Below are 14,830 nucleotides of genomic sequence, written 5' to 3' on the forward strand. Positions count from 1 at the left end.
TGGCACAATGCCGTGGTTTCTCACCCAGTGTCAGGCCTGGGCCTGGTATCTCCCCTCTCTGAGTGTGCTATGTCTCCATCAAACTGAAGACTATCCTCTCATCCCCCAGCAGACTGAGGCTCCCTGGGGAGGGAGAGATCCTGGGGTGGGGGTGGGGGGCTTCCTGCAGTCCTCCAGGCCTTATCAGTGTGGGAAGAAAGAACATAAATATTGTCTCTGAGACAGCCAGGTCAGCCTGGCCTGGCATAAGCCCAGGCCTGGAGTCCCTGCCAGAGGAAGGAAAGAAGAAAGGGAAGAGGAATCACCTTTTATTGAGCACCTACTATGTATCAGGCCCTATTCTAGACATGCTACATGCATTATCTCCCTGTGAAGTAGAGTTGCTCTTCCTTCTATAGGGATAGGGAAACGAAGGCCAGAGAGCTCCGGAGACTTGCCCAAGGTCACACAGCTAGTGAATGAGTAAAAAAGAAAAAGCTGGGTTTTGGTTCAGGGTCTACCTGAACTGACTAACACTGCCTTCTCTCCATAACCCTGATGTGGGCCACTGGACAAATCCTCATTTCTCCAACTATTGGCTGAGTGACCTTGAATAAATTGCTTAAACTCCTGAAGCCTCAGTCTCCTGGTCTGTAAAATGGGTATATTAATAAAATCTATGTTATACAATGAACTGAGATGATGCATGTGAAGTGCCTGTTGTACTGCATTAGTGTGCAGAGTAAATGTTAGCTAAGTAGTCCCCATAAGAGGGGACTACTATTCCCATTTTACAGACAGGGAAGCGAGGTTAGAGAAGGTGAGACGTGGGTGTCTGGCACGAAGTTGGTATTCCTTTTACTCTGAAAGGCTGAACGAATGGATGGATACATGAAGAAGGGGGAGGTGGAAGCAAGGTCAAGGTCACAGGTATCAATCGCTCCCCTCATCCATCTTTATTAACGACCACAACAGTGCCCATCACACCTTGTGCCTGGCCCCTAACCACCTGATGGACACAGTCCTAGAGAGCTGGCAGCTCTGTGGGGCCTGATGACATCCTTGGATCTGAATAAAGGAGAAATCTTTCCTGCCAAGCATCTGGCCGGTGTGGCTCTGCTTGAGAACCTGACCTGGAAATTCCATGGTGAGGGCCCATCTCCAAGTCTCTGACAGCCAACAAAGAATATAGGAAAACACTGCCCAGCTGCTCTCTCAGAGGTCCTAGGGAACTAAGAGGAAATTCATTCTTTATTGTAGCAAGAAATATTTCAGTTAGACTGCAGAAGGGACTTACTGACAGATCAGGGAACAAGCCTGGAGTTCCTTACTAGAGTTAGGAAATGACACAGTGGTCCCTGTGGGTGGCTCCACAGGCCGAGCCCTGGGAAAGGAGGGAGCCAGAATGAGGCTGAAGCATAGTCCCCACAGTTCCTGCACAGGGGGACCCTTGTCTAATGGAGGAGACATATCACACCCCCAGGTCGATAGCCAAGTGTGAGGCCGTTGGAGAGGAGAGGGGAGAGTTGGGGGAGAGGGGGGGCTCTGAGAGAAGGAGCTCATGTGGTCCCATGGGAGGTACTCCTGGGCTGCGGGGTGGGTAACAAGAACGTGAAGATGTCCAAGGCAAGTGAGGGGAGAAACAGGGAACCCTCTGCTGAATGCCAGGCCCCATGCTCAGCACTTTACATGTGGCGTGTCATTTCACCATCCATCCCACAAATATTTATTGAATTGGCCAGGCTCTGTGCTAGGGACTAAGGCTACAGCTATGAACAAAGCTGACACCGTCCCTCCCCTCCTAGAACTTAGAAGGGGGAGACAACACACGTGTAATATCAAGGGTGATACGTGCTTTGAAGAAAAGCAGGGAAGGAAGTAGAGCAAGGTGGCAACTGGGAGTCAGGACTCCTTTTTTTTTTTAGGTGAGAGAAGGACTCTCTGCAGAGATAATATGAAGCAGGAATCTGAATAAAGTGTGGGGACAGTCAGTGCAAAGGCCCTGAGGTGGGAGTGTGCCTGGCAGGCTCTAGGAACAGCAGACCTCCTGGGAGAGTGAATGAGGGACCTGATGAACCAGAGCTGAGCGGAGAGAGATGCGCGTGTTCCGGCGCGCTCGTCAGCCACAGCACAATTTGTGATTTTGTTATAATGTGATGGGAAACCCCTGGAGGCTTTTTGAGCAGGAGAGTAATATGATTTTTAAAAATATTTTTGGGGGGCGTCTGGGTGGCTCAGTCGGTTCAGCAGCTGCCTTAGGCTCAGGTTGTGGTCCCGGGGTCCTGGGGTTGAGCCCCCTGAGTGGGGCTCTGTGCTAGGCAGGGAGGCTGCTTCTCCCTCTCCCCACCCCCCACCCCGCTCCTGTTCTCTTCTCCCTCTCAAATAGATAAATAAAATCTTTAAAAAATAATAAATAAAAAATAAATAAATTTTTTTTTAAGATTTTATTTTCAGGGGCGCCTGGGTGGCTCAGTCAGTTAAGTGTCTGCCTTCAGCTCAGGTCATGATCCCGGGGTCCTGGGAAGCAGGGAGCCTGCTTCTCCCTCTCCCTCTGCTGCTCCCCCTGCTTGTGCTCTCTCTCTCTCTGTGTCAAATAAATAAATAAAATCTTAAAAAAAAAAGATTTTGGGGCGCCTGGGTGGCTCAGTTGTAAAGCGTCTGCCTTCGGCTCAGGTCATGATCCCAGGGTCCTGGGATCGAGCCCCGCATCGGGCTCCCGGCTCGGCGGGAAGCCTGCTTCTCCCTCTCCCACTCCCCCTGCTTGTGTTCCCTCTCTTGCTCTGTCTCTGTCAAATAAATAAATAAAATCTTTAAAAAAAAAGATTTTATTTTCAAGCAATCTTGATTACTTAAAATATTAAAATCTTGACCCCAAGATCAAGAGTCTCACACCCCACTGACTGAGCCAGCCAGGCACCCCTTAATTTAATTTTTAAATAGATAATATATTCATATGGTTCAAAAAGAAAAATATATTAAAAGCCCCCAAAATGCAAAGGCCCTAAAAGGAATGCAAAGGCTCTGCAAAATCTTGTTCCCCTTCATCCCCTTATTCCCTCTCTTGCACCAGTCACACGCATTAGTTTCTTGGTTGTCCTTCTAAGATTTCTTTATACAAGTGCAAGCATATGTTTAATTAACATTTATATAGCACTTACTATGTGTCAGACCTTATTCTAAATTCTTTAAAAGATTAACTCATTTAATCCTCATAACTCAACCCTGTGAGGTAAATACTATTAGCCCTACTTTACAGAGGAAGAAACTAGGGCACAGAGAGGCTGAATTATTGCCCAAGATTGCACAGCTTTCTAAGTAGCCATATTAGTTTTCTAGGGTTGTCATAACAAATTACCACAAACCGGATGTCTTCAAACAACAGAAATTTGTTCTCTCATAGTTCTGGAGGCTAGAAGTCCAAAACTGAGGTGTCGACAGGGTTCATTCTTTTTTTTTTTTTTTTAAGATTGTATTTATTTATTTGAGAGAGAGAGCACAGCAGAGGGAGGGGCAGAGGGAGAGGGAGAAGCTGACTCCTGGTTGAGCAGGGGCTCCATCCTAGGACCCTGGGATCATGACTTGAGCCAAAGGCAGAGGCTTAACCGACTGCCATCCAGGTGCCCCAGGGTTCATTCTTCTTAGGGGCTCTAGGGAGAATTTGTCCCATGCCTCTCTCCCAGCCTCAGGTGGTTGCTGGCAGTCCTTGGTGTTCCTTGGCTTGTAGATGCATCTCTCCAATCTCTGCCTCTGTCTTCATATGGCATTTTCTACTGCGTGTCTGTCTCTGTGTCCAAATATTCCTCTTCTTATAAGGACACCAGTCGGGGCACCTGGGTGGCTCAGTTGGTTAGGTGACTACCTTCAGCTCAGGTCATGATCCCTGGGTCCTGGGATCGAGCCCCGCCTCGGGCTCCCTGCTCTGCCAGAAGCCTGCGTCTCCCTTTCCCACTCCCCCTGCTTGTGTTCCCTCTCACGCTGTCTCTCTCTCTCTCTCTCTGTCAATTAAATAAATAAATAAAATCTTAAAAAAAAAATAAGGACACCAGTCGTGTTGGATTTAGGGCCCGCCCTAATCAGGTATGACCTTAACTTGATCTACAAAGACCCTATTTCCAAACAAGGTCACTTTCATAGGTTCCAGATGGACATGAATTTTGGTGGGACATTACTCAACCCAGTATCATACTAGAATGTGTATTTGAACTAAGGCAGTCTGGCTTCTGAGTCTGTGCTCTTAATCACTGGTCATGCTGTCACTCAGTAAGATTATAAATATATATTAACAAAAAATATTAAAATCCCCTTTCTCTACAAACAGTGGAATATCATATGCTTCTCTGTACCTTGCTTTTTATTTATTATTTATCTATTTTTAAAATTTTTTTTAAAGATTTTTTTTTTATTTGATAGAGAGAGACACAGCAAGAGAGGGAACACAAGCAGGGGGAGTGGGAGAGGAGAAGCAGACTTCCCGCTGAGCAGGGAGCCCGATGCGGGGCTCGATCCCAGGACCCTGGGATCATGACCCGAGCCGAAGGCAGACGCCTAATGACTGAGCCACCCTGGCGCCCCTATTTATTTATTTTAAAAGATTTTATTTACTTATTTGAGAGAGAGAGAGCATGAGCAAGAGGAGGGGCAGAGGGAGAAGCAGACTCCTCACTGAGCAAGGAGCCTGACATGGGGCTCGATCCCAGGACCCTGGGCAGACGCTCAACCAACTGAGCCACCCAGGTGCCCCAATTTATTTTTTTAAGTCATCTCTACACCCAGTGTGGGGCTTGAACTCATGACCCTGAGATCCAAGAGTAGCATGCTATACCCACCGAGCCAGCCCAGGCACTTCATGCCTTCCTTTTTAAAGCTTTTATTTGTTTGTTTGTTATTTATTTGTTTGTTTGTTTACAGAGGGGTCACCAGCAGGGAGAGGGGCAGAGGAAGAGAGAAAGAAGACTCCAGTTGAGCGACCAACTCTTGATTTCAGCTCAGGTCATGATCTCAGGGTCGTGGGATTGAGCCCTTAACCGGGTTCCACACTCAGCAGGGAGTCTGCTTGAGGATTTTTCTCCCTCTGCCCCTCTTGCCACTCATGCACTCTCTCTCTCAAATACATAAATAAATCTTAAAAAAAAAAAACCAACAACGAACTTTCCCTATCAGAACACACAGATCTCCCTCATTCTTTTTCATAGTTGCATAGTGTCCCATTTAATGGGTGGACGGTCCTCTACCTAACCTAACCCCTTACTAATGGACCATTGGGTTATTTTGAGTCTTTTGCTATTGCCAACAGTGCTGCAGAGAATAACTTTATACAAACTTCATTTCTCACTTGTGCAAGCATATCTGAAGGATAAATTCCCAGAACCAGGATATCTGGATGCATTGAGAATTTTGATAGATTTTGCCAAAATGCCCTTTTGGGGGCCTGTACCCATTTATATTCACGTGTGTGAGAGTCCTCTGTGACAACATGCACTAGAGTGTGGTTTCCTTACAGAAGTACCTCCAGACTATATTATTAAACTTTGGGACCTTTTGCCAGACTGGTAGGAAATGGTATATCAGTGTGGTTTTCCTGATTTTCATTTCTCCTGAGTTTGAGCTTCTTTCCATATGTTGAGAAGCCATGTGTATTTACCTTTCTGGGAACTGTCAATTCATATCCCGTGCCTGTTTCTATTAGGTTGTTGGTCCTTTTAATGATTTTCCAGAAATGCTTTATAGATTAGAGAGATGACCCTTTGTCTGTGATCTGAGTTGCAAGCATGTTCCTCTAGTTTGTCATTTGTCTTATGACTTGATTTATAGTGTTTTACTTGCAAAAGTTTTTGATTTGTACATAGTTGACTTTAATCAAACTTTTTAAAAAGATATTTATTTACTTATTTATTTGAGAGAGAGAGAGAGAGCACAAGCAGGGGGAGGGGAAGGGGCAGAGGCAGAGGGAGAAGCAGGCTCCCCACTGAGCAGGGAGCCCAAGGCAGGACTCAATCCCAGGACTCTGAGATGAGATCATGACCTGAGCCGAAGGCAGAGGCTTAATCGACTAAGCCAGCCAGGTGTCCTAATCAAACTTTTATTGACGGCTTTTTGGGCTTGAGTCACGGTTGACTTTTCTCACCCTGAGATTATAGATTCTCCGATGTCTTCCTCTCGTGTTTTATGGTTTTGTTTTGATTTTTTTTAATATTTAAATATTTGATCCCTTTGGAGCTTATCCTCGGTGAAGTACTCGATATGACATACAGGTCTAATTTTTTTCCCAGTTGGCTACCTGTCTTAACACTGTTTATTAGAGTCCGTTCTCCACTTTGAGATGCCGCGTTTATCAAATACTAAGTAACTGTACATTGAGGGGCACCTGGGTGGCTCAGTCGTTAAGCGTCTGCCTTCGGCTCAGGTCATGATCCCAGGGTCCTGGGATCGAGCCCCGCATCCGGCTCCCTGCTCTGCCGGGAGCCTGCTTCTCCCTCTCCCACTCCCCCTGCTTGTGTTCCCTCTCTTGCTGTGTCTCTCTCTGTCAAATAAATAAAATCTTTAAAAAAAAAAGTAACTGTACATTGAGTCTATTTCCGGACAGTCTATTCCAGTCCATTGGTCTGCTTGTCTCCTCCTGCACCCCAATCAAGTTGTTTTAATTATTGACACTTTAAATATTGTCTAGGGCGCCTGGGTGGCTCAGATGGTTGAGCATCTGCCTTTGGCTCAGGTCATGATTCCGGGGTCCTGGATCGAGTCCCGCATCGGGCTCCCTGCTGGGTGGGGAGCCTGCTTCTCCCTCTGCCTCTGCCTCTGCCTCTCTCTCTCTCTGACTCTCATGAATAAATAAATAAATAAATAATAAAAAACATTAAAAAAAAATAAATATTGTCTATAGTAGTGAAGTTAGTCTTGTCCTCTTCCCCCCCCCCCCTCATATAGTTTCCTGGTATTCTTTTCCATTTTTTTTTTTTCTGAGGGTGGTGAACCTCAGGAGATCTCATGGGACTTATACTCTGTAAGGGAACAGACAATAAACAATAATTACATGTCACTTGGTAGTGGCAAGAAAAACAATAAAGCAGATAAAAGGACAGAGGGCAGCCAGGGAAGGCCCCTGGATGAGGTGGTTACACCTGAGTGAAGGGATGGAGGCCACCCGGATACCCGGCGGAAGACGCTCCTAGCAGGACCAAGGACAGATGCAAAGGCCTGAGCCAGGAGCATGCTTGGCATGTTGAAAACAACAAGGCCGCCAATGCAGCTGGAATGGTGTGTTCAGATGGGAGAGTGGGAGGCGATGAGGTAGATCATGCCGGCCTTGCAGGTCATAGCAAGGACGCTGGCTTTGGAGAGCCAGCGTCCTTGGAGATGGGGATCCACGGGAGGGGACAGAGCAGCATAGTAACAGGTTCTGACCTCCCTTTTTACAGGCTGCAGTGTGGAGAACAGGCTGTACAGGTGAGGGCAGCAGCAGGGAGGGCAACAGGATTTGGGATGGGTGAGTGGATCGTAACTCGGTTTCCTTGTCCGTCTCCCCCACTGAACTGTGAGCTTTACAAGGACAGGCAGTGATCTATGCACAGAGTAGGCATGGATAAACATTGGTGGGAGGAGGAAGGGAGGGAGGATAGACTGGAGGAGGCAGGAGAGGCAGAGTCCCCTGGGGAATGGCTCTGCAAAGGCCACAGACAGTGGAGGAGCAGATGTGATAAGAGAGCCGGCTCCCCAGCAGGGATGAAGGCTGAAAGGGGCTGAAGCTGGGGAAGCTGGTCTTCCCAACCTGGTGCCCACCCAACCCAGGATCTGTGACCCCCACCGAGGACAGGCTATGTGCAGTTTAGGCTGGAGTTTTGCTACCGCAGGGACCCTGGAGAGGGGCTCTGTTCCCCAAGGACAGAGGGTTCAAGGGTGAAGTAGCCTGGGAGAGAGAGCAGCTTTCCTGAATTCTGGCACTCTGAGGCCCTGGGAAGGGATAATTTGTCCTCTTTACAGATGGTAAATTGAGGCTCCAAGAAGGAAAGGAACTCACCCAAGGTCACATAGCAAATAAATGGCCCAGCCCAGTCTCAGAGACTTGGTGTCTATAAGACAGCTCCGTGGCCACTGCCTAATTTTGCTCTGGGTCCCTCTGCAGTTTTGCGGAGTGACCAGGTACAGAAGGAAGCGATGACTCCTAGCATTCAGTCAGCCCTTAGCTGCTCTCCAGGCACTGCTGCTGATGCCCCAGTGGGGGTAGGACCCAGCTAAGGGGAACAGGAGAATGGGACCCTTCACAACTTCATGATGCTTTGAGGAGAATGGGCCTGGGAGCAGAGCAGGTAGATAAGAGGCACCAAGCTAAGGGACAGAGGAAAGAGGTTGGGCTTTGAAGTACATCTTGGCTTTGCCACGATCTCACTGCCTGACTTTAGGTAAATAGCATCGATCCAGAAACCTCAGTTTATGCATCTGTAAAATGGGAATATCATATCGTGCAGTATCAATCGCATGATATCATGCGCCCACTGGAGCGCAACTATTTCGGGCCTCTAACCTCAGAGAGGAAAGTCCCAGAAACACAGGGTTGAATGAGGCAATAGGAGTCCAGTGCTAGTCCAGTGGCTTTCCCCCACCCAGACTAGGGTGCTGGCATCCCTGTCCCCTGTCCACTGCTCCTAGGTGAAAGGGAAATGAGTTGTGTCTCAAGTCCCAGGCCTACAAGTTGATCCAGGCTCTCGGGGATCTGGCCGGTGCTGATGCCTATTAGGGTCAGGTGAGCTGCACCAAGTACCTCAAAGTACTTGCTCACTCTGGGCCTCAGTTCCTGGGTATCTCTTTAGCACTGGTTGGAGGTGGGCAGGAATTGGAGGCCTTCTAATGGGCAGATGGAGTAGGCTGCTTCAATAGTAGTGAGCTCCCTGTCTCTGAGGTATGTAAAGAGAGACTGGACAAGCCCTGGGAAAGGATTCACTCAGCAGACATTAAATAGTGGCAAGAAAGAGGGTACATGGTATGGGAAGGGCTGGTCAAGGACTTCTAAATTGAGCTCTGAAGGACCAGTATGAGTTAAAGTAGGGAAGAGAAGAGTGTTTAGGTTTGAGAGAACAGGAGGTGCAATGCCTAGAGGTAAGAGAGAACCCTGCATTTTCAAGGAACTGAAAGTTTAGCATGTCGGAAGAGTAGAAAGCAAAGGGCAGTGACTGAGTTGGGTGAGGTCAGAAGTCACCAGTCCTCATCTAAATTAAGGGGATCCATCTTAGGGGTCAGGATCCACCCTGTCCCATGATGGTCAAGGATGAGGAACGAGCCAGGTCTCTGAGAGGATGGGGCAGGGAGAGAACCATCTGTGCAAATACCTGGAGGAGAGGAAAGAGAGTTGAGAGCAGCTCCGTCTGTCTAGAGCCTGGCGGGGAGAGAGGGGTGTGGGTGTGGCTGAGACTAGAGACCCAGGTAGGGCCTTGTGGGTCTTCCTGAGTAGCCTGAGGCCATTGGGAGTCACCAAAGGGTTTTACATGGTGGTGGAAGTGTGTGTGTGTGTGGGGGGGGGTAGTGATCCAACCCCAGCAAAAACATTGAGGAAGGATGTCTGGGATGTCCTTTAAAGTCCCTGCAGGCCCTAAGACCGCGCAGAAACTCAGGGGAGTCCCCCTCTCTTAGGCACAACCTCATTAGAGGCATCTCAGGGAGGATGAGGAAGTTCATTTGTCAGAGGAACCTCAGAGAAGTCAAGTGACACCTGGAGGTGGGGTCTGGTCTCAGCTCATCACTGATTCAGTGAGTCAGTTAAGTCCTAGCTCTCAGAACGTAGGGGCTGGAAGGACAATTCTGCCGCCAAGATAGGGAAGTGAGACTCCCAGACAGAGGTTAAATGAAATTGCTCCAGACCACAGAGCAAATCAGTGGCAGGGTCAGGGTCAGGGAGCACGAAACTAGTGTCTACAGAGGACCCGGTATGCGCCAGTCCAGTGCTTGGCACTTTACACATCACATCATTTAATGCCGTACCGCTCCATTCTGCAGATGAGCATACTGAGGAGCAGATGGCAGGACTCTTGTTCCGGGTCATAGAGAGAGAGGGCTGGAAACCAGGTCTGCAGACTCCTTGTCCTGCTGCACTTTCGGGTCTACATTTAAGGTGGGGGGTAAGGAGGCGGGGCGTGTCCGGGAGAGTGAGGGGGAGGGTGGGGCTGTGTTTCTGGGACTTTCCTCTCTGAGGTCAGAGGCCCGAAACAGTTGTGCTCCAGTGGGCGCCCCGAAGCGTGGCCACACGTTATCTGCCCCGCCCGCTGCGGGGAGCGGTCTAGACACAGCGCGCGGCCCTCCTCTGTCCCCTCTCCCCGTAGAACGGCGAGAACCTCGCCAAACCCTCGGCGCGCCGCGAACGTGTCCCGGGGCGTCCCGGCGCGCTGAAGCTGGCGCCGCTGCGGCAGGGCCTGGTGGCCGGCCACGGGGACACAGCGTCGCACTCCTCCGCCTCACCCCTCCCGGCGCAGCTACCCGCCGACGGCAGCGGCGCTGAGCGTGGCTGCCGCCGCCCCGCGCGCGCCAATTAGGAAGCAGAGGCGGCCTCCGGGCACGCCTCCCCTGTGACGTCACGCAGCCGTCCAGGAAGCCCCGCCCAGTGGCCTTGCTTGGGAAAAGCCTGGTGGGGGGCCTTGGATGCCCATGTGAATCGCACACATACCTGCCCTGAGGATTAGAGGCAGGGTGAATAGTCTCCTAATTTTAAAATGTATTTATTCACTCAGTTGCTCTTCATCCACCTTCATCTGTCCATCCATCTGGACCATCCACTCAACCATAGCTCTTGGGCGCCTTCTGTGTGCCAGGAGCTGAGCTGGGTGCTAGCGATAAATAACAATGAATCCAGTGCTTGTGTTCAGGGAGCTCGGAGTCTAGTGAGGAAGTCTGACAGTAACAAATGCTTACACCAATCATGCTTTTATTACAATCGTGATCCATTCTAGGAACATAAGGTACCGGCTGCTGGGATAACGGAGTGTTTAATTTAGACTGGGGGCTTGGGTCTCTGGAGAAGTTATATTCGAGCTGACTCCTGAAGCAACAAAAGTGTTCCAGGCAGAGGGAAGAGCTTGTGGAAAGGCGTTGAGGTTGGCACACACTTGGAGGGTTCTGGAAAGGAAAAAGAGGCCAGTATGGCTGGAAAAGAGTTGGGGGAGGGGAAGTAAGGTGAGATAAGACTCTGGAGCTTTGGAGGAGCAGATTATTCGAGACCTTGAAGACAAGAGTAAGGGAGTAGAATTTTAAGTGTGTTGGGCAGCTGCGGGGGGGGGGGGGGGGTTTTAAGGGGGAAGGGGGGGGTCCTTTGTTTTGCTTTATTTTAAGATCTTCCTGGCTCTGTGTGGAGAATAGACGAAAGTGGACACAGGGAGACCCATTAGGAAGACCTTGTAGGTGACCTCCAGGACTGAGGGTAGTGAGCTAGATGATGAGAGGGGCCATGTGGGTGGAGAGCCCTGAGCAGACTCAAGAAATAATGAGAAGATAGGATCTACAGGCTGGCTGGTTGCTGGATTGAGTGTGGGGGATGGGTGGGACCAAGGGAGATTAAGATTAAGTACTTTTATTGGACAATTATTTATAGAGTCCTCTCTGGGTGCCAAGTACTGTTCTAGAGCACCTGTCAAGATTCAAATCCTGGTCCTGCCACTTGCTAGCTGTTTACCTTAGAGAAGTCATTTAACCTCTCTCTGCTGTGATCTCTTCTTTTAAAAAGCAAGGATCTTAATAACACCCAAGAGGATTGTTGTCAGGATTAAATGAGTTAATATATGTAAAACCTTGGATCTGGAGGTCTGGGACTGGGCTCTGAGGCTTAGTACTTGGACTTGGTTACTTGGGAGTGAGTGGTTGGGCCTGCTTTTTGGAGTAACCGAGGCTCCATTTCTTGAGCCTACCCCTAACCTGATTCCCTTCTCTGTGGCTTCATAGCACATGAGAAGTGTGTGACCCTACCTGTCTGCACTGTTTGCTCCACAGAAACCTCAGATGGAAGGGAAATAGAGGGTTGCTCTGGACTTCTCCATGGGGCTTTGCTGGGGCCCCTTTCTTTTCCCCCTAAGCCAGGAAGCCCATACTCCCTGCTCTTCTGCCCCTCCCCCACAGCCATCTGCTTAAAGGAAGTGGCTCTTTAGTTCTTCACAGGAAGCCACAGGCCTCCTCCGCCTCAGCTCCCTCCAGCCACTGCTGACCCAGGCCCTCTGCTGGCCCAGGCCCCCTTCAAGGCTGAATCCAGGGAGACCCTGTACCTGGCATCACTCTCTGCTGCCCAGCCAAGAAGTGTGTGGGGTGTTCCTCTCCTTTTCATTTAGATCCCTGTGGCTCCGGTCTGGAAGCACAGGCTGTAGGCCTGGGGGTGAGACCTGATTGCAGAGGGTCCTGAATGCTCTGCTGGGGAGTTTGGAGATCTCAGCATTGCAGGACCGAGGGCCGGCAATGCAAGGGAGAGGAGGGGCAGGGATCCTCAGGAGTGACCACTTCCGTGAGCTTCAGGAGCTCGTGCTGTAGAGCAGGGGCAGGGTCTGATTCATTTTGGTCTTCAGCATCCCTGGTGGTGTCTGCCCCAGGGAGGGCTGGTGGTAATTGTGAAGCTGCTAAAGGATGATGCAGGCTGAGGGAAATTCAGAGCGGGATTGTCCTGCCACCTGGTGGCCATAACAGCACATAGCACCATGGGATGCTGGGAAGTTGGCCCTGAGAGGGAGTGAGCTTACTTTCAAGGGTCTGGAGGCCAGGGAGGCCCTTAAAGAATAAAAGAAATCCCTTTGTGAAGGGATTTTATTAAAGAGAAAGACACCTCTCACTTGAGTACTTGGGAAAGACATTCTAGGTCTAGATGAGAGTTCAACTCCTCCCCTCTTCCATTTCATAGACTAGGACACTGAGGTCCAGAGAGAAATGATGAGGACAGAGGACCTCAGTGTTTTCCATCAAGTCAGTCACACAGATGGGATCTATTTTTGGACTTGTCTTAGGGTGTGGTCTCAGAGTGAGGAACTGCCCTGCTGGTCTCTAGTCACCCTCATTTGTGACCAAACATGGCATCTCTCGGCACCATCACCCACCTTAGTCACCAAAGTTGGCATCACAAGGTGGCTTTTGGCAGCTTCTAAAAATAAAATCCACTCTCAGAGGGCCGGGATCAGACAGGACTGAGAGGATTCCGAAGCATGTGCTTCAGGCTCAGCAGTTTTAGAGTAGGGAGTAACTCCGAGACCATAATATCCAAGCCCCCTTGTTTTAAAAACAAGGAAGCTATGGCTCACAGAAGGCAGGTAACCTGCTGGAGGCCCCACCCTGTTGCTGGGCCAGGACTCAGCTTTTTGTCTCTCTGAAGGCCATTGCCAAGGAGGCGGCTAAAAGTGCATTAGCATCTCCTGACTTGTTGCATAAGTGAATTCTGGTTTGTGTTCATCGTTCTGCCTCACACTTTGTAGAAGGATGACTGTGGCCCATGATGGCTCACAAGGGCCAGGATAGGTGAAGGGAGATGGGGGCAAGGAGATGGTGACAGGGAGGGAGAAGGGGGTCATAGATACTTTGTGGAGGCTCCTAGTTTGTGCACTGTGGGCTCCAAGGAGGTGGGAATCGGGTCTCTTCCACCACGGTGTTCTCAGCAACTGGCACAGTGCCAGACACAGACTGAGTGCCCAGGAAATGCCTGCAGAATGAACTCAAGGCGTTATCCTGCAGAGACCCAAGGGATCCTGTGGTAAGAAGAGTGTCTCCTTAAAGACAGGTCATTTTCAGTGTCATTCAGCCTGAGAAGTGCTGAGGCCTCAAATCTGAAATCCTGGGGGCCGAGCTGTCTGTCTGTCTCTGGCCTTGAAGCTGTTCAAGGAAGTAAGATACCAAGGGAAGGGGCGCCTGGGTGGCTCACTGGGTTAAAGCATCCAACTCATGGTTTTGGCTCAGGTCACGATCTTAGGGTCCTGGGATCGAGCCCCGAGTTGGGCTCCACGCTCAGCAAGGAGTCTGCTTAAGGATCCCCTGCCCCTCCTCTCTCTCTCTCTCTCTCTTGCTCTGATTTTATTTATTTGCGAGAGAAAGAGAGAGAGAGAGAGTGCACAAGCAGGGGAAGTGGAAGGCAGAGGGAGAGGGAGAAGCAGACTCCTCACTGAGCAGGGAGCCTGACTCTGGACTTGATCCCAGGACCCTGGGATCATGATCTGAGCCGAAGGCAGACACTTAACCGGCTAAGTCACCCAGGCGTCCCAAATAAATAAATAAATCTTGGGCGCCTGGGTGGCTCAGTTGGTTAAGCGACTGCCTTTGGCTCAGGTCATGATCCTGGAGTCCCAGGATCGAGTCTCGCATCGGGCTCCCTGCTCAGCGGGGAGTCTGCTTCTGCTTCTGACCCTCTCTCCTCTCGTGTTCTCTCTCTCATTCTCAGATAAATAAATAAAATCTTTAAAAATAAATAAATAAATAAATCTTAAAAAAAAAAAAAAAAGCCAGGGCACCTGAGTGGCTCAGTCAGTTAAGCGTCTACTTTCGGCTCAGGTCATGACCAGGGGTCCTGGGATCAAGATCCGCACCCACATCCGGTCGCCCTGCTCAGCAGGGAGCCTGCTTCTCCTGCTCCCTCTGCCACTCCCTCTGCTTGTGCTCTTTCACTCTCGCTCTCTCTCAAATAAATAAATAAATAAAATCTTAAAAAAAAAAGACACCAAGGGAATAAGTGGGGGGTTTATGCTCCTGGGGGCAGGGTGCCCATCCTTAGGAGAAAGGAAGAACAGGGTCTGTGAGCTCCAGAAAGTAAATGATGACTCCAGAGTCACATGATCTAGTTCCTGGTTGTTATTTGGCTTTTTTTCTCTCTGCTTTATCCTTTAATCTTACAAAAGAGGGAGCTGAGTCACATGAA

Source organism: Neomonachus schauinslandi, chromosome 4 (assembly GCF_002201575.2).
Source record: "Neomonachus schauinslandi chromosome 4, ASM220157v2, whole genome shotgun sequence".
Classification (NCBI taxonomy): domain Eukaryota; kingdom Metazoa; phylum Chordata; class Mammalia; order Carnivora; family Phocidae; genus Neomonachus; species Neomonachus schauinslandi.